A 14,462-nucleotide genomic window follows, 5' to 3' on the forward strand; every position below is an offset into this window, starting at 1 on the left:
AAAAGAAAATTACAGACCAATATCCCTGATGAACATAGATGCAAAAATACTCAACAAAATATTAGCAAACTGAATTCAAAAATACATCAAAAAGATCATCCATCCTGATCAAGTAGGATTTATTCCAGGGATGCAAGGATGGCACAACATTCAAAAATCCATCAACATCATCCACCACATCAGCAAAAAGAAGGACAATAACCACATGATCATCTCCATAGATGCTGAAAAAGCATTTGACAAAATTCAACATCCATTCATGATAAAAACTCTCAATAGAATGGGTATAGAGGGGAAGTACCTGAACATAATAAAGACCATATATGATAAATCCACAGCCAACATCATACTTAACAGCAAGAAGCTGAAAGCTTTTCGTTTAAGATCGGGAACAAGACAAGGATACCCACTCTCCCCACTTTTATTCAACATAGTACTGGAGGTCCTAGCCACTGCAATCAGACAACACAAAGAAATAAAAGGCATCCAGATTGGCAATGAAGAAGTTAAACTGTCCCTGTTTGCAGATCACATGATATCGTACGTAAAAATCCCTAAAGAATCCACTCCAAAACCACTAGATCTAATATCTGAATAATATCCTGCAAAGTTGCAGGATACAAAATTAATACACAGAAATCTGTTGCATTCCTGTACACTAACAATGAACTAGCAGAAAGAGAAATCAGGAAAACAATTCCATTCACAATTGCATCTAAAAGAATAAAATACCTAGGAATAAACCTAATCAAGGAAGTGAAAGACCTATACTCTGAAAACTACAAGACACTCATGAGAGAAATTAAAGCAGATACCAATAAATGGAAACACATACCGTGCACATGGATAGGAAGAATTAATATTGTCAAAATGTCCATCCTGCCTAAAGCAATCTATAGATTCAATGCAATTCCTATCAAAATACCATCAGCATTCTTCAATGAACTAGAGAAAATCATCCTAAAATTCATATGGAACCAAAAAGACCTCAAATAGCCAAAGCAATCATGAGAAGGAAGAATAAAGCAGGGAGAATTATGCTCCTCAACTTCAAGCTGTACTACAAAGCCACAGTAATCAAGACAATTTGGTACTGGCATAAGAACAGAATCATAAACCAATGGAATAGACTAGAGAGCCCTGATATAAACCCAACCATATATGGTCAAGTAATATATGATAAAGGAGCCATGGACCTACAATGGGAAAATGACAGCCTCTTCAACAGCTGCTGTTGGCAAAACTGGACAGCTACATGCGAGAGAATGAAACTGGACTATTGTTTAATCCCATACATAAAAGTAAACTTGAAATGGATTAAAGACTTGAATGTAAGTCATGAAACCATTAAACTCTTAGAAGACAACATAGGCAAACATCTCCTGAATAGAAGCATGAGCAACTTCTTCCTGAACCCATCTCCTCAAGAAAGGGAAACAAAAGCAAAAATGAACTCATGGGACTACATCAAACTCAAAAGTTTTTGTACGGCAAAGGACATCATTAACAAAACAAAAAGGCATCCTACAGTATGGGAGAATATATTTGTAAATGACATATCTGACAAGGGGTTAACATCCAAAATATATAAAGAACTTACACACCTCAACACCCAAAAAGCAAATAACCTGATTAACAAATGGGCAGAGAATATGAACAGACAGTTCTCCAAAGAAGACATTCAGATGGCCAACAGACACATGAGAAGATGCTCCACATCACTAATCATCAGGTAAATGCAAATTAAAACCACAATGAGGTATCACCTCACACCAGTAAGGATGACCAGCATCGAAAAGACTAAGAACAACAAATGCTGGTGGGGATGTGGAGAAAGGGGAACCCTCCTACACTGCTGGTGAGAATGTAAGCTAGTTCAACCATTGTGGAAAGCAATATGGAGGTTCCTCAAAAAACTCAAAATAGAAATACCATTTGACCCGGGAATCCCACCCCTTGGACTATATCCAAAGAATATAACTTCTCAGATTCAAAAAGACATATGCACCCCTATGTTTATCACAGCACTTTTTACAATAGCCACGATATGGAAGCAACCTAAGTGTCCATCTGTAGATGAATGGATAGAGAAGATGTGGTGCATATATACAATGGAATACTATTCATCCATAAGAAAGAAACAAATTCTACCACTTGCAACAACATGGATGGAGCTGGAGGACATTATGCTCAGTGAAATAAGCCAGGTGGAGAAAGACAAATGCCAAATGATTTCCCTCATTCCTGAAGTATGACAGTGAAGCAAAACTGAAGGAACAAAATGGCAGCAGACTCACAGACTCCAAGAATGAACTAGTGGTTACCAAAGGGGAGGGGAGTTGGAGGGCAGGTGGGGAGGGAGGGAGAAGGGGACTGAGGGGTATTTTAGTACACATGGTGTGGGGGATCATGGGGAGAACAGTGTATCACAGAGAAGGGATATAGTGGATATCTGGTAACTTGCTGCACTGATGGAAAGTGACTGCATTGGGGTATGGGTGGTGACTTGATGTTGTGGGTGAATGTTGTAACCACATCGTTTTTTCATGTGAAACCTTCATTAGAGTATATATCAATCACACCCTTAATAAAAATTTTTTAAAAAGCACATCTCTCTCAACCCTGGCAATGTACTAAAAAGCTCTCTTTTTTAGTCTCCTGACACTCTATCTTTTTGGGGCTTGGGGTTTCACTGATTTAAAGTCTATGTTAGTTTTCCAAGTGACTGGTTGCAATCACAAGTATTGGAAACTATCAGAGGAGTAAGTCTTCATTTTTTTTTTAAATAATTATTTTTTATTGAAGGGTAGTTGACGCATAGTATTACATTACATTAGTTTCAAGTGTACAACATAGAGGTAGACCATTTATATACATAATTCTAGGTTCCAGCTATCACCCTACCAAGCTGTTACAATATCTTGACTATATTCCTTATGCTATACATTACATCCCGGTTACTTATTTATTTTACCATTGGAAGTCTGTCCTTTTTTTTTTTTTTTTTTTTTTTTTGTGAGGGCATCTCTCATATTTATTGATCAAATGGTTGTTAACGACAATAAAATTCTGTATAGGGGAGTCAGTGCTCAATGCACAATCATTAATCCACCCCAAGCCTAATTTTCGTCAGTCTCCAATCTTCTGAGGCATAACAAACAAGTTCTTACATGTAGAACAAATTCTTACATAGTGAATAAGTTACATAGTGAACAGTACAAGGGCAGTCATCACAGAAACTTTCAGTTTTGCTCATGCATTATGAACTCTAAACAGTCAGTTCAAATATGAATACTCATTTGGTTTTTATACTTGATTTATATGTGGATACCACATTTCTCTCTTTATTATTATTATTTTTAATAAAATGCTGAAGTGGTAGGTAGATGCAAGATAAAGGTAGAAAACAGTTTAGTGTTGTAAGAGAGCAAATGTAGATGATCAGGTGTGTGCCTGTAGACTATGTGTTAATCCAAGCTAGACCAGGGCAATAAAACATCCACATATGCAGAAGATTTCTCTCAGAACAGGGGGGGTGAGGTTCTAAGCCTCACCTCTGTTGATCCCCAATTTCTCACCTGATGGCACCCCTGCGACTGTGCCTGTCTTAGGTTGTTCCTCCCTTGAGGAATCTTACCCGTCTCTGGCTAACCAGTCATCTTCCGGGGCCATACAGGGAAATGTGAAGTTGGTAAGTGAGAGGGAAGCCTTATTGTTTGAAAAGGTTAGCTTTTTACTTCTTTGCATATTTATACCCTGTGGCTTCTATGCCCTGCATTTGTCTTGAGGTATCTTTACCACTTGGAGGAGTTATGATACTCGGTAAATTTGATATGAGGCACGAATTCTATTTAAGGGTTGTAATTAGGAAGAAAGAAGAAAAGCTATAGAAGTAGCAGGCGGAAGAAAACATGGGAAGATTGATTATTTCTTTGACAAATCTTCTTGTAGAGTAACTTCAGCATATATAGGTTTTAAGCTACTACTTAAATTGCGCACACACATTAACATAATAGGAGTATAGTTACATAACCAAAGCATATCTGTAATTACCAGCCATCTCCAGTGAAACCAAGAAAATCATTAAGGCAACTTAGGCATTTGTGAAAACTTATCTATGATATGGTGGATATTGTCCAACTGAACTTGAACAGTCTGAGAGAAATCAGACAAATTAAAACAACCCATTCCTGGGGACTGTTCACATGCCATATGTTCTTTTAACAGTAAATAGTCTGTAGTTGTAAGAGTTTGGAGCGCTACAATTTGCACTTCTCCAAATTCTTGGTTGAGTTCCAACAGTATAGATCCAGTCAAATTTGTTGTTTTACTGTATGCACAGGCCAGCTTAGATATCTCCTTCCTCATTCCCATGGCAAGTCCAGGAACTGGTGGGATGAGTGCATCTACAGCTGTAGCAGTGCGTGGATCTTTGTTGGGGTTTTTTGATGATCATCTTCTGGCATGAGTCTTCCAGAGAGTGCAGATGTTGGAAGTTCTTTTTCATATCGTACCTTAGTTCATTTTCGGGGTAGCCCAATTAGGCTTTGATCCTCTGTATAAACACAAACAGACCCTTTGCCTACACTTTTATATGCCCTTTATACCCTTGTGTAGAACTCGTTGGAGGTTACCACACAGGAACTGCCCTTTTTTTTTTTTTTTTTGCTTTGTTTTTGGTATCACTAATCTACACTTACATGACGAATATTATGTTTACTAGGCTCTCCCCTATACCAGGTCCCCCCTATAAACCCCTTTACAGTCACTGTCCATCAGCATAGCAAAATATTGTAGAATCACTACTTGCCTTCTCTGTGTTGTACAGCACTCCCTTTTCTCCTACCCCCCCATGCATGTTAATCTTAATACCCCGCTACTTCTCCCCCCCTTATCCCTCCCTACCCACCCATCCTCCCCAGTCCCTTTCCCTTTGGTACCTGTTAGTCCATTGTTGAGTTCTGTGATTCTGGTGCTGTTTTGTTCCTTCAGTTTTTCCTTTGTTCTTATATTCCACAGATAAGTGAAATCATTTGGTATTTCTCTTTCTCCGCTTGGCTTGTTTCACTGAGCATAATACCCTCCAGCTCCATCCATGATGCTGCAAATGATTGGATTTGCCCTTTTCTTATGGCTGAGTAGTATTCCATTGTGTATATGTACCACATCTTCTTTATCCATTCATCTATCGATGGACATTTAGGTTGCTTCCAATTCTTGGCTATTGTAAATAGTGCTGCAATAAACATAGGGGTGCATCTGTCTTTCTCAAACTTGATTGCTGCGTTCTTAGGGTAAATTCCTAGGAGTGGAATTCCTGGGTCAAATGGTAAGTCTGTTTTGAGCATTTTGATATACCTCCATACTGCTTTCCACAATGGTTGAACTAACTTACATTCCCACCAGCAGTGTAGGAGGGTTCCCCTTTCTCCACAGCCTCACCAACATTTGTTGTTGTTTGTCTTTTGGATGGCAGCCATCCTTACTGGTGTGAGGTGATACCTCATTGTAGTTTTAATTTGCATTTCTCTGATAATTAGCGATGTGGAGCATCTTTTCATGTGTCTGTTGGCCATCTGTATTTCTTTTTTGGAGAACTGTCTGTTCAGTTCCTCTGCCCATTTTTTAATTGGGTTATTTGTTTTTTGTTTGTTGAGGCGTGTGAGCTCCTTATATATTCTGGACGTCAAGCCTTTATCGGACGTGTCATTTTCAAATATATTCTCCCATACTGTAGGGATCCTTCTTGTTCTATTGATGGTGTCTTTTGCTGTACAGAAGCTTTTCAGCTTAATATAGTCCCACTTACTCATTTTTGCTGTTGTTTTCCTTGCCCGGGGAGATATGTTCAAGAAGAGGTCACTCATGTTTATGTCTAAGAGGTTTTCGCCTATGTTTTCTTCCAAGAGTTTAATGGTTTCATGGCTTACATTCAGGTCTTTGATCCATTTTGAGTTTACTTTTGTATATGGGGTTAGACAATGGTTCAGTTTCATTCTCCTACATGTAGCTGTCCAGTTTTGCCAGCACCACCTGTTGAAGAGACTGTCATTTCGCCATTGTATGTCCATGGCTCCTTTATCAAATATTAATTGACCATATATGTCTGGGTTAATGTCTGGATTCTCTAGTCTGTTCCATTGGTCTGTGGCTCTGCTCTTGTGCCAGTACCAAATTGTCTTGATTACTATGGCTTTATAGTAGAGCTTGAAGTTGGGGAGAGAGATCCCCCCTACTTTATTCTTCTTTCTCAGGATTGTTTTAGCTATTCGGGGTCTTTGGTGTTTCCATATGAATTTTTGAATTATTTGTTCCAGTTCATTGAAGAATGTTGCTGGTAGTTTCATAGGGATTGCATCAAATCTGTATATTGCTTTGGGCAGGATGGCCATTTTAACGATATTAATTCTTCCTAGCCACAAGCATGGGATGAGTTTCCATCTGTTAGTGTCCCCTTTAATTTCTCTTAAGAGTGACTTGTAGTTTTCAGAGTATAAGTCTTTCACTTCTTTGGTTAGGTTTATTCCTAGGTATTTTATTTTTTTTGATGCAATTGTGAATGGAGTTGTTTTCCTGATTTCTCTCTCTGTTGGTTCATTGTTAGTATATAGGAAAGCCACAGATTTCTGTGTGTTGATTTTGTATCCTGCAACTTTGCTGTATTCCGATATCAGTTCTAGTAGTTTTGGGGTGGAGTCTTTAGGGTTTTTTATGTACAGTATCATGTCATCTGCAAATAGTGACAGTTTAACTTCTTCTTTACCAATCTGGATTCCTTGTATTTCTTTATTTTGTCTGATTGCTGTGGCTAGGACCTCCAGTACTATGTTAAATAACAGTGGAGAGAGTGGGCATCCCTGTCTAGTTCCCGATCTCAGCGGAAATGCTTTCAGCTTCTCGCTGTTCAATATAATGTTGGCTGTGGGTTTATCATAGATGGCCTTTATTATGTTGAGGTACTTGCCCTCTATTCCCATTTTGCTGAGAGTTTTTAACATGAATGGATGTTGAACTTTGTCAAATGCTTTTTCAGCATCTATGGAGATGATCATGTGGTTTTTGTCTTTCTTTTTGTTGATGTGGTGGATGATGTTGATGGACTTTCGAATGTTGTGCCATCCTTGCATCCCTGGGATGAATCCCACTTGGTCATGGTGTATGATCCTTTTGATGTATTTTTGAATTCGGTTTGCTAATATTTTATTGAGTATTTTTGCATCTACATTCATCATGGATATTGGTCTGTAGTTTTCTTTTTTGGTGGGGTCTTTGCCTGGTTTTGGTATTAGGGTAATGTTAGCTTCATAGAATGAGTTTGGGAGTATCCCCTCCTCCTCTAATTTTTGGAAAACTTTAAGGAGAATGGGTATTATGTCTTCCCTGTATGTCTGATAAAATTCTCAGGTAAATCCATCTGGCCCGGGGGTTTTTTTCTTTGGTAGTTTTTTGATTACCGCTTCAATTTCGTTGCTGGTAATTGGTCTGTTTCGATTTTCTGTTTCTTCCTGGGTCAATCTTGGTAGGTTATATTTTTCTAGGAAGTTGTCCATTTCTCCTAGGTTTCCCAGCTTGTTAGCATATAGGTTTTCATAGTATTCTCCAATAATTCTTTGCATTTCCGTGGGGTCCGTCGTGATTTTTCCTTTCTCGTTTCTGATACTGTTGATTTGTGTTGACTCTCTTTTCTTCTTAGTAAGTCTGGCTAGAGGCTTATCTATTTTGTTTATTTTCTCGAAGAACCAGCTCTTGGTTTCATTGATTTTTGCTATTGTTTTATTCTTCTCAATTTTATTTATTTCTTCTCTGATCTTTATTATGTCCCTCCTTCTGCTGACCTTAGGCCTCATCTGTTCTTCTTTTTCCAATTTCGATAATTGTGACATTAGACCATTCATTTGGGATTGCTCTTCCTTTTTTAAATATGCTTGGATTGCTATATACTTTCCTCTTAAGACTGCTTTTGCTGTGTCCCACAGAAGTTGGGGCTTAGTGTTGTTGTTGTCATTTGTTTCCATATATTGCTGGATCTCCATTTTGATTTGGTCATTGATCCATTGATTATTTAAGAGCGTGTTGTTAAGCCTCCATGTGTTTGTGAGCCTCTTTGCTTTCTTTGTACAGTTTATTTCTAGTTTTATGCCTTTATGGTCTGAAAAGTTGGTTGGTAGGATTTCAATCTTTTGGAATTTTCTCAGGCTCTTTTTGTGGCCTAGTATGTGGTCTATTCTGGAGAATGTTCCATGTGCACTTGAGAAGAATGTATATCCCGCTGCTTTTGGATGTAGAGTTCTATAGATGTCTATTAGGTCCATCTGCTCTACTGTGTTGTTCAGTGCTTCTGTGTCCTTACTTATTTTCTGCCCAGTGGATCTATCCTTTGGGGTGAGTGGTGTGTTGAAGTCTCCTAGAATGAATGCATTGCAGTCTATATCCCCCTTTATTTCTGTTAGTATTTGTTTCACATATGCTGGTGCTCCTGTGTTGGGTGCATATATATTTAGAATGGTTATATCCTCTTGTTTGACTGAGCCCTTTATCATTCTGTAGTGTCCTTCTTTATCTGTTACTTTCTTTGTTTTGAAGTCTATTTTGTCTGATATTAGTACTGCAACCCCTGCTTTCTTCTCACTGTTGTTTGCTTGGAATATGTTTTTCCATCCCTTGACTTTTAGTCTGTACATGTCTTTGGGTTTGAGGTGAGTTTCTTGTAAGCAGCATGTAGATGGGTCTTGCTTTTTTATCCGTTCTGTTACTCTGTGTCTTTTGATTGGTGCATTCAATCCATTAACATTTAGGGTGACTATTGAAAGATATGTACTTATTGCCATCGCAGGCTTTAAATTCGTGGTTACCAAAGGTTCAAGGTTAGCCTCTTTAGTATCTTACTGCCTAACTTAGCTCGCTTATTGAGCTGTTATATACACTATCTGGAGATTCTTTTCTTCTCTCCCTTCTTGTTCCTCCTCCTCGATTCTTCATATGTTGGGTGTTTTGTGCTGTGCTCTTTCTAGGAGTGCTCCCATCTAGAGCAGTCCCTGTAAGATGTTCTGTAGAGGTGGTTTGTGGAAAGCAAATTCCCTCAGCTTTTGTTTGTCTGGGAATTGTTTAATCCCACCGTCATATTTGAATGATAGTCGTGCTAGATACAGTATCCTTGGTTTTAGGCCCTTCTGTTTCATTGTATTAAATATATCATGCCATTCTCTTCTGGTCTGTAGGGTTTCTGTTGAGAAATCTGACGTTAGCCTGATGGGTTTCCCTTTATAGGTGACCTTTTTCTCTCTAGCTGCCTTGAAAACGCTTTCCTTGTCCTTGATCTTTGCCATTTTAATTATTATGTGTCTTGGTGTTGCCCTTCTTGGATCCTTTCTGTTGGGGGTTCTGTGTATTTCCGTGGACTGTTCGATTACTTCCTCCCCCAGTGTGGGGAAGTTTTCAGCAATTATTTCTTCTAAGATACTTTCCATCTCTTTTCCTCTCTCTTCTTCTTCTGGGACCCCTATAATACGGATATTGTTCCTTTTGGATTGGTCACACAGTTCTCTTAATATTGTTTCATTCCTGGAGATCCTTTTGTCTCTCTCTATGTCAGCTTCTATGCGTTCCTGTTCTCTGATTTCAATTCCATCAATGGCCTCTTGCATTCTATCCATTCTGCTTATAAACCCTTCCAGAGTTTGTTTCATTTCTGCGATCTCCTTTCTGGCATCTGTGATCTCCTTCCGGACTTCATCCCATTTCTCTTGCGTATTTCTCTGCATCTCTGTCAGCATCTTTATTTTTCTTATTTTGAATTTTTTTCAGGGAGACTGGTTAGGTCTGTCTCCTTCTCTGGTGTTGTCTCTGTGATCTTTGTCTGCCTGTAGCTTTGCCTTTTCATGGTGATAGGAATAGTCTGCAGAACTGGGACGAGTGACGGCTGGAAGAACTTCCCTTCTTGTTGGTTTGTGGCCCTCCTCTCCTGGGAGAACAGCGGCCTCTAGTGGCTTGTGCTGCGCAGCTGCACGCAGACAGGGTTTCTGCTTCCTGCCCGGCTGCTATGGAGTTAATCTCCGCTGTTGCTGTGGGCGTGGCCTGGCTCGGGCAGCTACTCCAAAATGGTGGAATCGCGTTGGAGCAGGAGCTTCTGGGAGGCTATTTATCTCCGTAAGGGGCCTCCCTGCTCCCTGCAGCCCAGGGGTTAGGGTGCCCAGAGATCCCGGATTCCCTACCTCTGGATTAAGTGACCCGCCCTGCCCCTTTAAGACTTCCAAAAAGCACCCGCCAAAACAAATCAATGCCCACCAAAAAAAAAGAAAAAAAAATTTTTTTAATTAAAAAAAAAAAATGTTTTTAATTAAAAAAAAAGGTGGTCGTTCGTTTTTCTTTATTCTCCGGTGCCAGCCTCAGGCCTCTGCTCACCAGTCGGTCTTTCTGCCCTGTTTCCCTAGTATTGGGGTCCCTATCCCTTTAAGACTTCCAAAAAGCGCTCTCCAAAACAGCAAAAAAGCAAAAAAAAATGGTCACGCGCTTTTCTTATGTCCTCTGTCGCCCAGCCTCCAGTGCCCGCTCACTGTTCTTGCTGCCCTGTTTTCCTAGTATCAAGGGCCCTGCACTCTGGCCCGGATGGCGGGGGCTGGGTGTTCAGCAGTCCTGTGCTCCGTCTCCCTCCCGCTCTGCCTGCTCTTCTCCCGCCGGGAGCTGGGGGGAGGGGCGCTCGGCTCCCGCGGGGCCGGGGCTTGTATCTTACCCCCTTCGCGAGGCGCTGAGTTCTCTCAGGTGCGGATGTGGTCTGGATATTGTCCTGTGTCCTCTGGTCTTTATTCTAGGAAGGGTTGTCTTTGTTATATTTTCATAGATATATGTTGTTTTGGGAGGAGATTTCCGCTGCTCTACTCACGCCGCCATCTTCCGCCCCTCGAGTAAGTCTTCATTTTATGCTAACATTCCTTTTAGATTCAGTACTCTTTCCCTCAGTGGCTGCTCAGTACTCTGTCTGAGATTCCTCAGGTGTGAAGTAAAAGAATAATCAGAGAATACATTCTCCTAGAGTGTGTGTGGACAAATGTGATTATGACTGAATATTCCAAACACGCCTGACTACTCATGACACGGGAGATGTTTTGTTGAATATATATAGACAAGACTGAAGAAGCCAGAATTACAATAACATGGTAAGGAAACTCTTTGCTCCTAAGTCCTACACCTTACCTATTATATTCCCTCATAATTTCTTTCCTTCTCTTTCTGAGCTAACTTTTGATTCTCTCCTATTTGTTTACCTTCCTATTACCTGCCCTCTCTAGATGTTTTCTAAACTCACATTTTGGCACTTGCAACACCTTTCCCATAAAAGCATTGATTTTCTACCTTCAGGAAACTTCAGTTTCTTCTCTACTGATTCAGTCAATGGATGGAGCGAATGACTCTGTGGTATCTGAATTTATATCGATTGGACTTTCAAATTCACAGGAGATATATCTTTTTCTCTTCTGGTTCTTCTCAGTGTTCTACATGAGAATTATCCTGGGAAATCTCTTCATTATGTTCACAGTAATTATTGATTCCCACTTACATTCCCCCATGTACTTCCTACTGGCCAACCTGTCTCTTCTTGATCTAGATCTTTCTTCTACCACAGTCCCCAAAATGATCTCTGATCTCTTCACTTGCTGCAACATCATTTCTTTTCCAAAATTCCTGATATAGATATTTTTTATTCATGTCATGGGTGGAGTAGAGATGGTGCTGCTCATTGCCATGGCATATGACAGGTACACTGCAATCTGTAAGCCTCTCCACTATCTAACCATCATGAGCCCCAAAATGTGTATTTCCTTTGTAGTGGCTGCCTGGATAGTGAGGATAATTCATGCTATATCTCAGTTTGTTTTTTATCATAAACTTTCCCTTTTATGGCCCTAATAAAGTAGATAGCTTTTACTGTGATTTTCCTCAGGTCATGAAACATGCTTGTGTAGACACTGACAGGCTAGAGTTTATAATCATTGCTAACAGTGGGTTTATATCCATGGTTATATTCTCTCTTTAATTATAGTTTATGTCTTCATTTTGATCACTGTCTGGAAACATTCTTCAGGGGACTTATCCAAAGCATTTGTCACATTGTCAGCTCAGATCACTGTAGTGACTTTATTTTTTATGCCATGCATGTTTCTCTACTGTGGCCTTTCCCTACAACATCACTGGATAAGTATTTGTTCACTGTTGACTTTGCCATCACCCCTGTCTTGAATCCTGCCATCTATACACTAAGAAACATGAGAGCAACCATGAGAAGACTGGGCAAATGCATTACGGGTTCTAGTGGGATCTCATAATGAATAGAGCAGATGAAGGACACAAGAGGCTCCAGGCTCACTAAGAACTCTCAGAGTCACATGACTATCATCAGTACCACAGTATAACTACTATTTGAGGAAATTGTTCAAGAGATGGTATCAAACTGATTTTGCCAGCCACCAAAAATAAATTGACTTCATCTACTTCTAGTGAGAAGAGAGATAAGAATAGGAAACTGAGCTGATTTCCAGGAATAAATTTAATATCCAAATACCATATTCTGGGATTTGCTAGTTGTATTTAACTCTTAATTATAAATAAATACCTCAAAAATTGATAAATATATCTCATAGTAAGCTTATGGATTCAATGATAAAATATATTTGGATAAATCATAAATTAATAAAGTATACATTTTATTTCTATTTTAATTTTAGTTTAACATAGAATAAGAAGAAAATCAAGCATGTATTATTTTTCTGTTAAGCCCTGAATGTGGACTTGAGTTTTGTCAGTTTAGGATGCAATTTCAGTTTTGTGTTGAAATTTGAGTGACTGCAGGTAGAGAGAGAATTTCTTTAACACTATCAATACTTATAAACACAAACCAGACATTTTTGCACTTTGTTCTATCTCTCTATTATTCTAAAATGAAGACCATCCATTATTCAACTTCTAGTTTAGTCTCCCCAAAAAATCTCATTGAAATAATAGTTATTCACAGGAGAATAGTCCCCCAAGGATGTGTTTAGAGGTCCTGGTTTCCTTCAGTATGGTATCTGGTCAGGCAAAAGATTTCTCAAGAGTTTATGTATCCGTGTTTGACAGTCTTAGAGAAATGTAAAGCCTAAAATGGTGAGGTATATTTAATTTAATTGAGGATCTCTAATATATTTGAAATAAAAGCTTTACTGAAGGTATACATTACATTTCCATGTATTTGTTTTTATTGCTTTGTAAATAAAATCTGCTCATTTAAAGCAACTAATAACTACTTTTTTTCATCCTGTATTTCTCTAGGAACATTGCCAATAACTTCTCTGATTTCCTCTGTGAAAATAAATCAATAATATTTCTTTTAATGCTTTGCTATTCATCTGAATGAGAATTTCTTCCCTTAATCATGGCTAACCACTCCTTCCTTCAACTACTCTACTGGGCTTCTGAAACACTAGTTTTCTGGTTTTCCCCCTACCTTTTGGGGAATTCCTTCCCAGGATCACTTTGCTGAGTCACTCTCATCTCTGAGCATTCCTCAGAATTATACTTTAGGCCTATTTTCACTCTATATCCTGTCCCTCGGTAGCATCCATTCCCATGGCTTTAATTACCATCTCTAGCTTTTAGCTAGGGGCTCTCAAAACTAGGGTACTATTTCTTGGATTCCTAATCCATAAACCTTATTTGATGTTTCACAGCATCTCCCACTCAGTAAGTCTAAAACTAAACTAATCATCTCCTCCTCAAACCTGCTCTTTCAGGATCCCTAGTCACAATAAACGGCACCAATATTTACCTAACTGCTCAACTCAAAATCTAGTAGTAATGGACTCCTCCCTTACTGATCTCAATATCTGATAAAACAGTAAATCCTATGAATTAATAACCTTCTAAACACTTCTTAAACATATTCCCTGTATTTTCATCTACAGTGTCACCATTTTTGTCTAAGACTTCACATGTCATTTTTGGAATAGAATATTTCGTCACCTATGTGGTTTTCCCACTTCAAATCTTGTTTGCCTTAATTCACATTATCTACCATTCAGTAAGACAGATTTTTTAAAGTATAAATCTAAGCAGGAGATTGTTTTGCTTAAGACCCTCCACATACTTGCCACTGCCCTTAAATTAAAATACTAAATCTTTTTCAAGGTTTACCAGGCCATCCAAGACCTGGCTGCCTCCCTCCCCCTCTCCAACCTCAGAGGACTTGCTCTCTCCCTGCAATTACAGAGCCAATTTGGTTTCTTTCCTTGCCTGAAAACTTCAACTCTCTCATCTCTGAGGCATCTCAATAGTTAATGATTCTCTCTGAAGCATTTGTCCTTCATGCTTTGGCTATAACATCTATTCATTCTTCAAATCTCAGTTTCAAGATGATTTAATCAGGACATCTTCCCAGAATCTGTGTCCAGGAGAGCCCCTTCCACTGTCCATTACTATGGCACTCCCTAATA

General features: G+C 39.1%; 1 pseudogene; it reads left to right on the forward strand.

Moving 5' to 3' along the window:
* Positions 1 to 11,388: 11,388 nt before the first annotated feature.
* LOC118913503 (olfactory receptor 4F15-like) lies at positions 11,389 to 12,320 on the forward strand (annotated as a pseudogene).
* Positions 12,321 to 14,462: the final 2,142 nt, after the last annotated feature.

The sequence above is a fragment of the Manis pentadactyla genome, chromosome 11 (assembly GCF_030020395.1).
Source record: "Manis pentadactyla isolate mManPen7 chromosome 11, mManPen7.hap1, whole genome shotgun sequence".
Lineage (NCBI taxonomy): Eukaryota > Metazoa > Chordata > Mammalia > Pholidota > Manidae > Manis > Manis pentadactyla.